This window comes from Chionomys nivalis, chromosome 8, assembly GCF_950005125.1.
Source record: "Chionomys nivalis chromosome 8, mChiNiv1.1, whole genome shotgun sequence".
In the NCBI taxonomy this organism is placed as follows: Eukaryota; Metazoa; Chordata; class Mammalia; order Rodentia; family Cricetidae; genus Chionomys; species Chionomys nivalis.
The window spans coordinates 33,469,039-33,484,169 of NC_080093.1; positions in this window are offsets into that span (position 1 = coordinate 33,469,039).

Genomic DNA, 15,131 nt, shown 5'->3' on the forward strand with positions numbered 1-15,131 from the left:
GAAAAAAATTTATCTGTAACTTGTTAGGCCATGTTTAGTGGATATCCTTGGGAGGCCTACTTCTTCTTTTTGAAGGGAAATGGAAGAGAAGCAGATCTGGGGGAGAGAAAATTGTGTGAGGGCACTGGGAGGAGTGGAGGGAGGAGAAACTGGTCAGAATGCAATGTATGAGGCTAGAATAAAAGAAATAAAAACTTCCATCAAAGCAAATTAAATGACTCGGTGGATAAAAGCCTTAAACACAAGCTAGAGACCCGAGTTTGAACCCCTGAACCCACAAAAAGGTGGAAGGAGAGAACCAAATCCACAAAGTTGTCCTCTGAACTAACTCGACATGTGTGCCTAGGAAGTAACTGAGTGATGCCATCTTTTCCTAATCTTACCCTGACTCCATTTCTGTCTGCTTAGATGCTTTTCAGCCCCTAACCCACGATCAGTTATGTCCACCTTGACAACACATTGAACATGGCCCAAATTTGTAACCAAAATACCTGCTGAATGTATGGCCAAAACAAGCGTTACTAGGTTCCTCAGACCTATACCTAGCAATGAATGATGTCATTGCGATTTTTTTTCCCCTTTAGAAAACATTCTATCCCCAAGCTTCAGTGTCAAGAGTCTTTCTGAGGGCTATAGTCTATTTTGGTCACTGGCAATAAAGGACTCTAATTTGACCTATGTGTGTGGTCATCTGTGACTTTCTCACCTGCAGTACAGCATCCACATCCACATTATTCACACGAACACACGACAATAATACATCTTTTTAAAAGGTAGAGGTTCAAATCCACCATTTGAAGATGTCATTTTCTAAAGTCTTTGCTTGATTGTCTTTTTCTTTAACAGAATGGAGAGGAATCATTTTTAGAAGTCTTAGCTTGATTTTTTTTTCTTTAGTAGAATGGAAAAGAATAATTTCTAGAAGTAGTGGACAAAATAGGTAATTTGAGAGCTGAGGTGGCCAAAAGGGAAATTAGAGCTCAAAAAGAGAAAGTATAGTTCTAAGAGGATCTTAGTGCTGGCCTGGGCACACAACTGTGAGCTAAGGATCCCAAATGCTTCTTTCCTGGATTCAATCATTGCTAAAAAACAAACTTTTAAAAAAAAAACCTGGCCGGGTGGTGGTGGCACAAGCCTTTAATCCCAGCACTCGGGAGGCAGAGACAGGCAGATCTTTGTGAGTTCGAAGCCAGCCTGGTCTACAAGAGCTAATTCCAGGACAGGCTCCGTAGCTACAGAGAAACCCTGTCCCGAAAAACCAAAACAACAACAACAACAACAACAAAAAAAAAAAACCCCCAAAAAACCCGAGGGTCTTCAATTGGTCCACTCTAACATCTACCCCATCTATGACCCGCTGGAGTGCATGAAGGGACTGGCCTTGTGGACCAAAAACTGCAGAATCTCCATGACTTGGAGCAACGCAGGATGTCTGAGAGAAGTTTCAGTGAGGATCCAATGATGATGGTGTGTCAAGGAGCTTGAGCTAGATCAGCGATTCATAGCAATGAACATTTTGTGGGTGGGGCTGATTGGACAAAAGGTTGCGTTACTCACCGCACACCCAGTGCCACTAGGATTAATGGTGGGGTATTGGAAAGATGGAGGAACGAGGTGGGTTTGTATGGGTTTTTTGTTTTGCTTTCAATTAATGTTTTTGGGGGGGGTTGGGAGGAATGCTGCAGGGGTGAGAGGAGGAGATGGAGCAACTGGGAGGTGAGTGGGGGTGGGGTGCCCGATGTAAATTTCCCAAAATAATCAATAAGAAAAACCTGAGTATGCAAATACCAATGATCACAAGAAAGTTTCCATAATTTTTCCCCTCAGAGGTAAAAATCCTTGGTTGAAAACCTTACTTCATTGCCCAGCATTGGTGGCACATGCCTTTAATCCTAGCACTCGGGAAGCAGAGGCAAGCAGATCTTTGTGAGTTTCAGACCAGCCTGGTCTACAGAGCAAGCTCCAGGAGAGCCAAGGATACACAGAGAAACCCTGTCTCAAAAAGAAAAGAAAAGAGAAGAAAAAGAATGAAAAAGAAAAGAAAAAGACAGCCAGCTAGAAAGAAATTAAAAAACGAAAGAAAGAAAGAAAAAGAACACATGGCTTCATATCTGAGACCAGAATACCTCCTCGAGATATCAATCACAGCTCCGCCTGTCTTCCCCCAGAGGTTATTTTCCAGCCTGTATGTCTGGAACTGGAATGGAGAGGAAGAATGCAAGGTTGTTTCTCCACTTTGTCCCACTTCCTTCTTCCACCACAGCTGGTGGCCAGTTTAGGAGCTCTTGAGGACTGGGGTAAGGGGTATGAGAAATGACAACCCTCTTAAAGAGTTGCCATAGTTGGGCGTTCTGTGTCTGGTAGACATTCAAAGCTGGCTTTCTTGAGGTTTTTGGAGGTTATTTGAAAGAGTACTCTTTATTCTACTCTACAGCTCATTTCACCAGATCTATAAGTTTCTATTCCTGTGGATAGCTTGTAGCCTACTTCCTTGTAGCTTGTAGCTACTCTCCTTCCATTCCCAGAAGTTGGAGTCTTTCTCTCAGTAGATCTCTTCACTGTGAGCTATAGCTGATGCAGTGGAAAAGCTCATTCAGCCTGGCGACCCTACCAATCTCACTAAAGCCTACTCCCTGACGCCCCAGGCTGTGTTTCCTTCCTGGACCATTGTCCAGCAGCATCCTCTGGGGCTGGCAGCTGCAGAAAATGGTCCCTTTAGGCTCCCTGGAAGATGTCTTAGAAGCCTCAGGAGGAAGTGGTAGCTTTTCCTCAATAATCCCTCCATAAGCAGAATGAGGACTGTCCTGAGTAACATTCCTCTTCATGAATCCTGTGGGACAAAATCAACCAGCCTGGGTTCGCAGGGGCTCACAGAGACTGAACCGACAACCAAGGACCCTGCATGGGACTGACCTAGGCTCTCTGCATTATGTGACCGCTGTGTAGCTTGGTCCTCTTGTGGGACTCCTAACAGTGGAGCAGGGGCTGTCTCTGACTCTTTTGTTGACTTTTAGTACCCTACTCCTTACACTGGGTCACCTTGTCCAGTCTTGTGGGAGTTTCAGAGATTCAGGTTTTACACTAGAGTCTTTGACCTAGTTGGAGTTGGTTTTTGTGTGGAGAATTAGGGGTCTAGCTTCATTCTTCTACACATGAATACCCAGTCTTTCCCAGGCCCATTTATTGAAAACACTCTTTCCTCCTGTATGTATTTTTGGAATTTTTATTGATTATCAGGTAGGTGCAATGTCATGGATCTATACATTGCCTTTAGGTGTGATCATTTCCACAATATTAATTTTACCAGTCCTTGAGCATGGAAAATCTTTCCACCTATTGTCTTCCCTCAGAGATTTAAAATTGTCATTGTAGAGGTCTTTCACCTCCTTGGTTAGGCAGATTATAGTTTTTTTTTTTTTTGTGGGATTGTATATGGATGTATATGTGTCTATTTTGAGGTCACTGTGAGGGGGTTTGTTTTCATGACTTCTTTCTCATCATGTTTGTCATTGGCATATAAAAAGGCTACTGAGTTTTGTAATTTAATTTTGTACCTTCTATTCTGCTGAAAGTGTCTAATCTCAGGTATATCATTTGCAAATAGGGATAACTTGGCTTTTTCTATTTACACTTGTTATGCCTGTATCATGGGACCCCCCCCAAAAAAAAAAAAGACCACCACAGAGTCGGTATCTAACGCAAACTCACTGGGGTTTATTGATTACAGGTTAGCCAACTCGGACCTTAAGCTGACACTCTGACACAGCAGGTGGGGGAGAATGGCCCTGAGCTCTCGGGGTTACAGGTTTTTAAAGGGAAAAACTGCAAACAAGGTGGCACAAGCCTTGGTGTTTCGGGATTGGGTAAAAGTATACAACTTTTGAATTTGTTTGTTGAGGCATAGTGGAATTTCAACAGTGACTGTCAGCAGACAGGAATTTCAAAACAGTGGTTATTCAGATACCTGCATGGACATTTAAAGTAAGCAGCTGTTATTTAGACACCATGGTGGGTCACTTTGACCAGGCCTGCAACATTTTTTTGGGAATGTTTATGACTTTGCTGGGCTGCATTCACCACCACCCCCAGTTATGTTCTATCTAAAATGGAGTTCTTTCCCAAAATGGAGTTTGTTCTGCTCCTTCATATTCTTCATATTCCTTTAATTTTTTTTCTTATCTTATTGCTCTAGCTAGGGCTTCAAGTACTGCATTTAGAAAGAGGAGAGACAGTGTTTGATGTGCATCTAGGGAACAGTCTTCTCTTGTTCCTAATTTTAATAAGATTGCTTCAAGTTTTTCTTTATTTAAAATGACATTTGCTATGAGCTTGCTAGGACTTTTATCCTACCAAGATGCTCCCTCCAGGCCTATTTTCTAGTTTTGTTTTTTGAGACAGGGTTGTATTTCCTGACTACCCTGATTCAAAATAATCACACAGAAAGCTATATTAATCACAATACTGTATGGCCAGTAGCTTAAGCATATTTCTGGCTAACTTTTATATCTTTTTTTTTTTGATTTTTCGAGACAGGGTTTCTCCGTAGCTTTTTGGTTTCTGTCCTGGAACTAGCTCTTCTAGACCAGGCTGGCCTCGAATAACTTTTATATCTTAAGCTAACCCATTTCTATTAATCTGTATATTACCATGTGGTTGTGGCTTACCAGCAAGGTTCCAGTGCAAGTTGCTTTTTGTCAATGGTCTTTATCAAAGCAAACTAGGGCAGTCTCTGACTTCAAAAACACAGAAAAGATCTCATATGCTGTGATGAACAAGCATAAAAGTCAAGCAGGTAAATGATTTTAAAAAATCACAGGAATAAGACAGAAAGCAGATTAGTGGTTACCCAGGGCTTAAAGTGGAGAGCAGACTTATGGCAGCTAAACATAAAAGAACTTTAATAATTTCATTATCAGTGTGTGTGTGTGTGTGTGTGTGTGTGTGTGTGTGTATGGTGGGGTTGGCATGTGCCACAAAATATATGTGGGAGTCAGAGGATAACTTTATGTAGAAACCATCCTGGGCTCATAGTGGGTACAAGGTCATTTTGGGCTACATTAGGGAGATCCTGTCACAATCAGATGGACAGGCAAACCAATCAACAAATAAAACAAAAACTGAAAAGAGGCTTGGGATATATCTCAGTGGTAGAGCGCTTGCCTAGCGTGCATAAAATCCTGAGTTCAATTGCCAGCACTGAAAAGGAAGTGGGTGGGGAAGGGAGGCAATAGATTTGCATGGTTTGAAAGTATCTCTCCACTAGGTACTCATTAACAGTAGTCGGGGAAACAGTAACTTTATGACGGAGAAAGCTGGCAGGCACTTTAACCACAGGATCCATGTTAGCAGGGGTAGTATGTGGACAATGGGTGCTTTTCTCAGAGGATATTTGGAGAGGTGGTCAACACCAATTTGGAAGCACCCCAGCCAGGAATGTTTTATCCAAATTTAAGTATAAGGAAAGTCGTACAAACTCAAGTTGAGACTCTATTACAGAATAACTCACCAATAGTCTTGCCAAGTCATGAAAATTAAAGTTATGAAAGACAGGCTGAGCAAGATATTTGGTTAAAAAGAAATAAGACAACAACATATAACATGGCTTCTGGGGTTGGTTCTTGGTTCAGAAATTCCAGAAATAAGACTTTATTTTATATTATGTATTCGTTGGGTTTTTACCTTTTACTTTTATTTTATTTTATTTTAGATAGGGTCTCACTATATAGCCTTGGCTAGCCTGGAACTCTCTATGTAGGCCAGTCTGGTTTTGAACTTGTGACAATCTTCCTGCTTCTGCCCACTCCCTACGACAGTAGTTGGAATTCAGGAATGCAATATCAAACCCCAGATACAAATAGGACTTTCCTGAGGCAAATAGAAAATCTTTAAAAAGGTCTACAAAGTAATTCATGGTAACTTATCAAAGTTAATCTTCTGTCTTTGGTAACAGTAAAGTAAATGTAAGATACTAATACTGGAGAGAGCAAGATGAAAGGCATGTGAGAATCTCTTTAAAGCAATCGTAACTTTTGTAAACTGAAAGTTTCAAAGTGCACAGTCAAAATATAAAGGAAACTTTCATTTTCAGCTGGCGAATGGCAGTGGTTTGATAGCGAGAAATACATCCTGAGCTGAAGACCAAAGTTCTACCCATTGATCTGAAAGCAACAACTTAGAAAATACCGCGTACTGAATTCATTTACTGCTAGATTAACCATTCTCACTTTCCCTTTCTTCTTCCAAATGGAACCACTAAGTGCATTTTTCTTTTTATGCTGAAAGATGTATTTTGCTTAATCTAGTGTTTACAAAGTATTAACTTATAATCTCTGTAAGATATTTTATAACAATTTGTTCTAAATAGTAATTTATTTGTTATTAGTATTGATATTCCAGAGTTTTTATGATTGCACTCAAAAGATAGATCTCGATCTGTTGGGGGCTGTAGACCCAGACCCTGGATTTCCTGTAAACAACTTGTTATGCTTGCAACTGCTCTGAGAAAAACAATTTGTTTTCCTGTGTTTGCAGCTACTCTGGGCATGAGATCTTCAGGAGTTCCTGATGGCAGGGGAGTGGTTTCTGATGGGTTTAACTGGGCCGTGGCTATCAGTTAAGGATCCATATATAAGTGGCTCTGGCACACAATAAAGGGGACATTCTTGTTTCAAGGATGACCCGTGACTCTGTCTGTGTGTCTTTGTGTGTTTAAATCTCCAGGCCCTTGCCCGGCTGGCGAATGGTCCTGTACAGGCTCTGCGTTACAGGTAGTAGTACGGACGGTACATCCATCCACAAATTTGCAACAATTTTCATGAATTTTAGTAAAAATTGTGTAATTTTTGTGTATTATTACATGACTGCTGACAAATGAATACATTTGCCAACCAGCACAATAGAGGAAGATAATTCTGTCAGTCACTAATTCTTCAGTACCCTCCCTCGCTTCAGCACATACTGATTATATCCTGTTAGCACATACAGATTATATAAAATAATGGCTTCATCTTGACATTTTCATCCATGCTATTCTGTATGTTGATCATATCCACACACACCCGATTTGCACCTTTATGCCCCCTCCTTAGTCTCCCTTACTCCCTGTCTCTTGCATTTTCCTCTCCTTTTGTTTTTTTTTCCTAGATCCACATATATGATGCTTGACTTCTAGAGTCTGGCTTATTTTGCTTAGTATGACAATCTCCAGTTCCAGCCATTGTCCCGCAAATGACAATTTGTTCTTCTAATGACTGAATAAAACTCCATTGTGTATAGGTGCCACATTTAAAGGCAATTTTAGCTGCTAGTGGCCACCTACGTTGTTTCCATTACTTAGCTTCTGTAAATTATACCACAATAAACTCAAATGTGCATTTTTTTTGTTGCATGATGACATGAATTCCTTCAGATAAATACCCAGGAATAGTATAGCTAGATCTTTTTTTATGTTTTGTTTTTGAGCAACTTTCACACTGATTTACTTCCATGGCAGCACCAACTTCCATTCCCACTAACACTGTAAAAGTTCCAGTGCCCCACACTCTTCTACACTTGCCAGCATATGTTGCTTTTCTTTTCCTAATGACAGTCATTCTGACTTGAATGAGGTAAAATCTCAATGTAGTTTTGATTTGCACTTTCTTCTTTTATTTTCTTGGCCATTTCTTTTTCTTTAACAGCTCAGTTAATTTGTCTGCTTGTTAATTGGGTGTTATTATTTTTTTTTGGTATTTAATCTTTGAATTATTTATATATTCTGGATAACAATCCTATCAGATGAGTAGCAGGCAGCATTTTCCTTCCATTCTGCGGGCTATCTCTTCACTCTGCTTTATCTCTGCCTTTTAATTTGATGCAATTCCACCCACCAATCCTTGTTATTATTTCCTGGGCTAACCACATATCTTCTTAAAATGATCTTGTGTTTTAAGCCTAACCTTTTGATTCAGTTTTGCTCAATATCAAAAGGGAAATTATAATTGATCTCTAAATTTGCATCTTACATGCAAATACTAGAAAGATAGAAGCATTCAGCCTGGAATGTTTGAGCAACGCGTAATGCTAGTGTAAATGCCTCTCACAGAAGATAGGTGTGTATGTTCTGGGGACCTCAGACAGACCGCAAAGAGCCCTAGCCAGATGGGGTCAAGGTTCAGGTGAGTGCTCTAGCTCTGCTGATAGGTTTATCGCCTGCATACTTTGTTTCTGTTATGATATATTAAATTGTTTTCTCAGCAATGCTTCCTGAGAAGGAACAAGCCAACTGCTCTCTTTGGAGTTTTTGTTTAATCTCCCAGTAAGATAGCTTTTCACTTTAAATCATGGAATGATTATAAAACTACAAAATGCATATTGAGGAAATTAGACTCCGTTAGTGTATGGGGTATGGATGCTGGAGGAAATTAAGTTTGTATTAAAGGTGTAGGTGGACAGTTCACATCTTACAATGTGGGTTCTTTTATTTTTTTAATCAGAATGTTTCAGACTGGGCTTGAAGGTCAGTGGGAGTGTGTATTGACAGTCATGAAGCCCTGAGTTCAACTCCCATGTCCCCCAAACAACCAGAATGTCTCATCCAAGATCTTTTTGCCATTTTTCCCTTCAAGACTGATAAAAATAAAGTTGGTCCTAGCAACCTTTATATTACAATTAGCCTTACGCTAGTGTAAGTCAAACTTACGTAGCTATTTATCAATAATTGAATAGTTTGTATGCCGCTAACATTTTGTCCTTAAGCCCATGTTTAGAATGTTACAAATGTCCTTATAGGTGTGCCTGTAGGACAAATTCCTATCATACATTTCTAGCTCAAAGATATATGCAATTAATATTTTAAGAGATAGTTAAAAATTTTTTCTTTCACAACAGAGTCGTTGATGTATATTTATTTTAAACAATCTTATGTGCTTTTGTAAGCAGTAACACAATAAAAATGTAGGTTTTTCTTTTTGAAAAGGTAACATTTTCCATTATCTGACCAACCTCTCTGAGGTAGCCATGATATTATAAGGATACCCCCCTAAATATACTGCATCTGCCAGTATATTACTATTAAGATTTATTTAATGAGAAGTTATGATAACTAAAATAACAAGCAAGAATAGAAACAAAGTTTATTTTCAAATGTATAAAATACAGCTATTGGGATACTTTCTTATATTGTTTAACTTTCTTAAATTTTGAAATAGGGTTTCTCTGTGTAGCAATAGCTGTCCTGGAACTTGCTCTGTAGACCAAGCTGGCCTTGAACTCACAGAGATCCACTTGCCTCTGCCTCCCAAGTGCTGGTATTAAAGACGTGCACCACTAAGCCCAGCTCTGTTTAACATTTTGAGATGTTTCACTATTTAAAGTCATGACTGGTCACAAGCTTGTGATCCTCCTGCTCCAGCCTCCAGTGTTCTGAGGTTTTAGGTTTGTACCACCCTGCCTGGACTCTTTCTTTCTTAAGACAATACTGATTTTTTTTTTACCTTGGATGAGTGTTTTAGAGAGGTACCTAATAAATCTTCAAAGGCATGACAAAGTTTTATGTCTTGATTATGGAATGAAGTGATTAAAATAAATATATATCTAAATGTAATAATAAAATCTAAATGAGGTGAGCCTCACTTTTAAAATATAGTGCTTTTATTAATGAAAATTTCATACAATCCATTTTGGTCATGTTCACCCAGTCCCTACCTCTTAACCCCTTCTAAATCCACTCCCACCTCCCTACCTCCCCAACTTTGTATCTTCTTATTTTTCAAGTAACCCAATGAGTCCAATCTGTGTTGTGCGTATATACCCCTGGTTGTGAGCCCATCCTCTGGGGCACGGTTGACCTACCCAGCCACACTTTTAAAGGAAACTGAGTCTCCCTACTCCAGAAGTCTGTCCATGAACACCGTGTCTATAGCTCCTCAGTTAGGGGCGGGAGCTCATGAGTTCCTTCTCCTCCATGCAGGACTGTTTCGTGACTTTATCTTCTGCAGGTCTTGTGCTGGCAAACGTAGGACTTTGAGTTCTTGAGTGCAGTGTCCTGTAATGTCCGTGCTGTTTCATTCTAGTCCTCCCACGCTGCTGCCTTAGGACTTTTCAGCCCTCTTTCACAAGGTCCCTGAGCCTTGATGGATGATGTTCCATTTGTGGATGAGCTGACAAGTATTCTCTGCACTTTGATCAGCTGTGAGGTTTTTTGCATTAACCACTGTCCATGGCAAAAAGAAATTTCTCCAATGAAGTCGGAGAGCTGCACTAATTTGTGAGTACATAGGCATGAATTTAGAGAGTAGTTTGTTACAATGTCCATTTAGCAAAACAAGTAATGGGTTCCTGCCAGATTTATTGTGCTAAACTTGTGTTTTCTTCAGTGGAGTGGGTCTTAAATTTTTTTTTTTTTTTTTTTTTTTGGTTTTTCGAGACAGGGTTTCTCTGTGGTTTTGGAGCCTGTCCTGGAACTAGCTCTTGTAGACCAGGCTGGTCTCGAACTCACAGAGATCCACCTGCCTCTGCCTCCCAAGTGCTGGGATTAAAGGCGTGCGCCACCACCGCCCGGCGTGGGTCTTAAACTTAATCATAAAATTGTTTGCTACCCATGTAATATTTTTTCCACTATTGCACCCTTGGACATAAGCCTCATTCTTAGGAAAAGAAAGCCTCAGCAGTACATATTTTCATGTAAAAAAAAAATCAACTTCCAGAGCAAAGTCTATATATGTTGTTATTTATGTTAAAAAACAAAAGATATATTGCACATTAAAATATTTAATATGTAGTTGCAAAACTATAGGTCCCAAATTTAAAACTGGATTGGCATCCATTAAGTTGCTCAGACTGATTGTACAGCATCAGTGACCAAAGAGAGACGGACAGTGATGAGAAAGACTCTGCCCTTTAAGACTTCTGATCTGTTTAGACATCACATCCATGGGTTACACGTGCAATTCTAAAGACGGCTAGCCAAACAAAAACACCAAATTGGTTATGATTGGTTTCAGAAGCATAAACAGAAGTCTAAACAACATGTAAGTTCAGTTCCCCTCTTTTATGGTTAGCCAAGCCCTCAGTAGGCACTGACCACAGTAGAGACTGTTTCCGAGGCTCTACGCTACTTCCTCCTGAGTGTTGCTCCCCTCTTCAGCAGCCAAGATGTGCCCAACCATCACCCACACATCCTGGACAACAGGACCGAAGGAGAAATGAAGAAAGATGCTAGGTTCCAGGTATTTGTCATATGCATATGTCCCAAAGGCAGAGCATATAGCACTTGACTACATATAGATGCAGAGGAGATGGGGATGAGTGGCCTTCATTTCTGGGAGGCATCTACATAGTTTAACCATCAGGGTTTAGAGGCAAGGAGTAGAGAATATGCAGCATTTATCTTTCTGGGTCTAGATTACTTCACCTGGTATTATATACTAAAACTGGATTCCTTTCCAGCTCTGTCTATTTACCCTCAACTTTTATTCTTCTTTACATATTAATAGAACCCCCACTGCATATGTGTACCACATTTTCATTATCCATCCATCAGGTGACAGACGTGTAGACTGCTTCCATTTTCTAGCTATTGTGAATAGAGCAGCAATGAGCATGGTCAACTAGATATCTGTACAGTTGGCTATAGAGTCTTTCCATGGTTTCCCCTTATTTGTAGATCTTTAGAGTGTATAACCTGAGGTAACTACAGGCTCCAGGAACATAAGATGGGACCATGGGGTAGGGTGAGTGATAGAGGAGGGGTTAGTAGGACAATGGTGCTGTGAAGGAAGAAAAGGAAAAATAGGGCAAATTTAAGTGGTGAAGGGAGGAAGCTAATGCAAAGGGAGAGAAAAGAAGCAGAGATAAGTGACTTGGGAAAACATACTATTTTAAAAGCTTACTTAAAAATACATATAACATATATGTGTATCATATATTTACATATCTCATTTACATGGAATTACCCCACATGAGGTAATAGTGTTCCCTATAAGAGCTATAGACTCACAAAAACCCAAGTGCCACATAAGAGAAATCTTCCTTTGTGCTGCTGATTAGGACCCTAAAGCAAGATGGGCTATTCCCATTGTCTTTGGGTACCTCACAGAACTTGACGGTAGGACCCTGTTGCTCAAGATACCACCCAGTTCAGCCACAGGAGTAGGAGGAATCAAGCTGGAATTAATCTGGAAGCCTCCTCCCTGAAGGCGAGCTCTCATAGGATCAGAAGATGCTATGTGCCTGGGAATCACGACAATGGCTGGCCTGGTAAGATGACAAGATATCCCCAATGTTGCAACAGTGACTCTCTCTTTTTTTTTTATAGTATTTTTTTAAAATTTATTTATTATGTACACAATATTCTGTCTGTGTATGCCTGCAGGCCAAAAGAGGGCACCAGATCTCATTACAGATGGTTGTGAGCCACCATGTGGTTGCTGGGAATTGAACTCAGGACCTTGGGAAGAGCAGGCAAGGCTTTTAACTGCTGAGCCATCTCTCCAGCCCAACAGTGACTCTCTTATCTTGAGGATAACTGACAGCTATCTGGTTGGATGTAAAGCTAGCTCAGTAGGAGGGCTGGTTACTTGGGCTGGTTAGTTCTTTGTCACTTTGACAGTCCAAGGTCATCTGAAACAAGGAACTTCTGCTGAGAAAATGCCTTGCTATTACATTGGCCTGTAGGCAAGTCTCTGGAGGCCTTTTCTCAATTGATGATTGATGTGGGAGGGTTCAGCGCACTGAGGGTGATGATACCCTTGAGCAGATGGTCCTCAGTGGTCTCAAAAGGCAGGCTGGGGCCGCCATGAAGAGTACTACAGGGCCAGCATTCCTCCATCATCTCTGCTTTATTTCCTGCTCCCTTAAGTTGCTGCCCCAACTTTCCTTCACCATAGGCTATGAGCTATAAGCTGAAATAAATAAACCCTGTCCTTCCCAAGTTGCTTTTGGTCATGGTGTTTATCACAATAGAAGACAAACTAAGACAGAGCTCATGCCTGGTACTGTAAACCTAGCCAAGAACTTACAGCGGGAGATGTCATAGACCCTAGCAGAGAACGTACTAATGCCTTTTTCTTAAACCAGTCTAGCTTCCAACTGTACCGTATACTAAATACTGTGCCCACAGAGAAGTGTGGCTCTCAGCCATCACCAAAGAAACCTCTTTGCTCAGCAGATGGTGGCTACTACAGAGATCCACAACTGTAATAATCCAGAGAATAAGTGACAGTTGGGTGTGTAGTCCCAAATGATACATACATACACCTGAGGCTTAGGGGACATCATGGAGAGGGAATGGAAAGATTGTAAGAACCATGGGACCAGGATGTCTGCTGTGAGAAGGGGTCTTCTAGATATGATGACAAGGATGCTGTACTCAGAGAATCTCTTCCTGCACAAGATTTGCACAGTGACCACACCAGTAGACACAGATGGGGAAAAGCTTCAGAAGACCTCATCTGTGGACGAGGCAGACAATGACCACACACACACACACACACACACACACACACACGTAATTATAGAAGAAGATCTGGTGAATTTGAGAGAGGGTGGGAAGATGCTGGAGGAGTTGGAGAGGGAGAGGGAAGGCTTGAGATGATGTGTAAACGCAGTGTCCCAATATATTAACTTCTCAAAAGTTATTTTTAAAAGTAAATAAGGGAGGTCAGGTAATAGAGTCCTTAATTCGGGAACTTTCCATTCTTTGTACCACAGAAACAATACAGTTACCAGGTAGGAGAGTAAGAAGGCTGGAAGTTGCTAATTTGAAGGAAGTTCCCTAAAGAAAGGTGACGTAATGAGGTGGAGAGAAGGAAGTGACTTGAAAAATCTATCTTGCTTCGAATTTGGAGCAGGACCACACTGAGGCGCAAGGACTGGAAGGAAATGTTAAATTAAAAGGAAGTAAACTGATTTAAGGAAAAATTCATTCATCTCTCCAGTAATATTTTGGCGACTGCTGTGTTCTGAATACATCCCGTCAATTTGTTTGTTGACGTCTAATCACCAAGGTGATAGAATTAAGAGGTGAAGGCTGACTGGGCAGTGATGGTGCATGCCTTCAAACCCAGCACTCCAGAGGCAGAGGCAGGCAGATCTCTACAGGAGCTAGTTCCAGGACATGCTCCAAAGCTACAGAGAAACACTATCTCAAAAAACAAAAACAAACAAACAAAAAACTAAAAAGGTGAAGGCTTTAGGGGTAAGTGCAAGGTTTGTCCTCAAGGAGGGAATTAATGATCTCATAAAACAAAATATGGAAGGGAGCTTTTGATTGTTTGCCAGTTGAGGACACAGTGCATATCTCCTCTGGAGGGCACAGAAAACTAGGCCTTCAGCAGACAACAAACCTGTTCATGCCGTGTTCTTGGACTTAATGTTCTCTATAACTGTGTGATATAAATTTCTCCTACAAGTTCTCCTGATCTGTGTTCTGTTCTAACATCCTGAAGGAACTAAGACAATGGGGAACTTACACAGAGGGAGTTGGAGGAATCTGAAGACTGGGGTCTCCAAGTCAGGTAGCACACACAGTATTTGTTAAGTGAGGATCAGGGTCAGGAGCGTGAGGAAGAAAGGAGGAGAGGCTTCATTCATTTCTATGTTTTTAAATTTTACATGGCAGAAGTAGTGAGCAAGCACCTGCGTGTTTGAAGTAAACTTCCTTAAAGATGTAAATATTAGAAAGTAAGATTTGAAGCCACAAATGATAGCTTCAAATTTCTATTGCTAAACTATTGCTTAACCTAGCTCCCTAAGCTATTACAACATAAACGATTTCACTTTCTTTTTGTTGTGTTGCTCAAGGTAGCTCCTTGCTTGGTGCTCTATCTTAGAGACAATAGTGCAACACCACTCCATTTAGTCTATCTGCAGGCTTTCATTAATGTTTTGTTTTGCCTTTGAATTTGTAGGGAGCTGGATTTTTGTTGTTGTTGTTGTTTTGTTTGTTTGTTGGTTGGTTTTTCGAGACAGGGTTTCTCTATGTAGTTTTGGAGCCTGTCTTGGAACTCACTTTGTAAATCGCGCTGGCCTTGAACTCACAGAAATTTACCTGCCTTCGCCTCCCTTGCTAGTGCTGAGATTAAAGGCATGCATCATCACACCCAGTTGGAAGCTGCCTTTTTAAGTGGCTGGCATGTAAGATAAGCGTTATT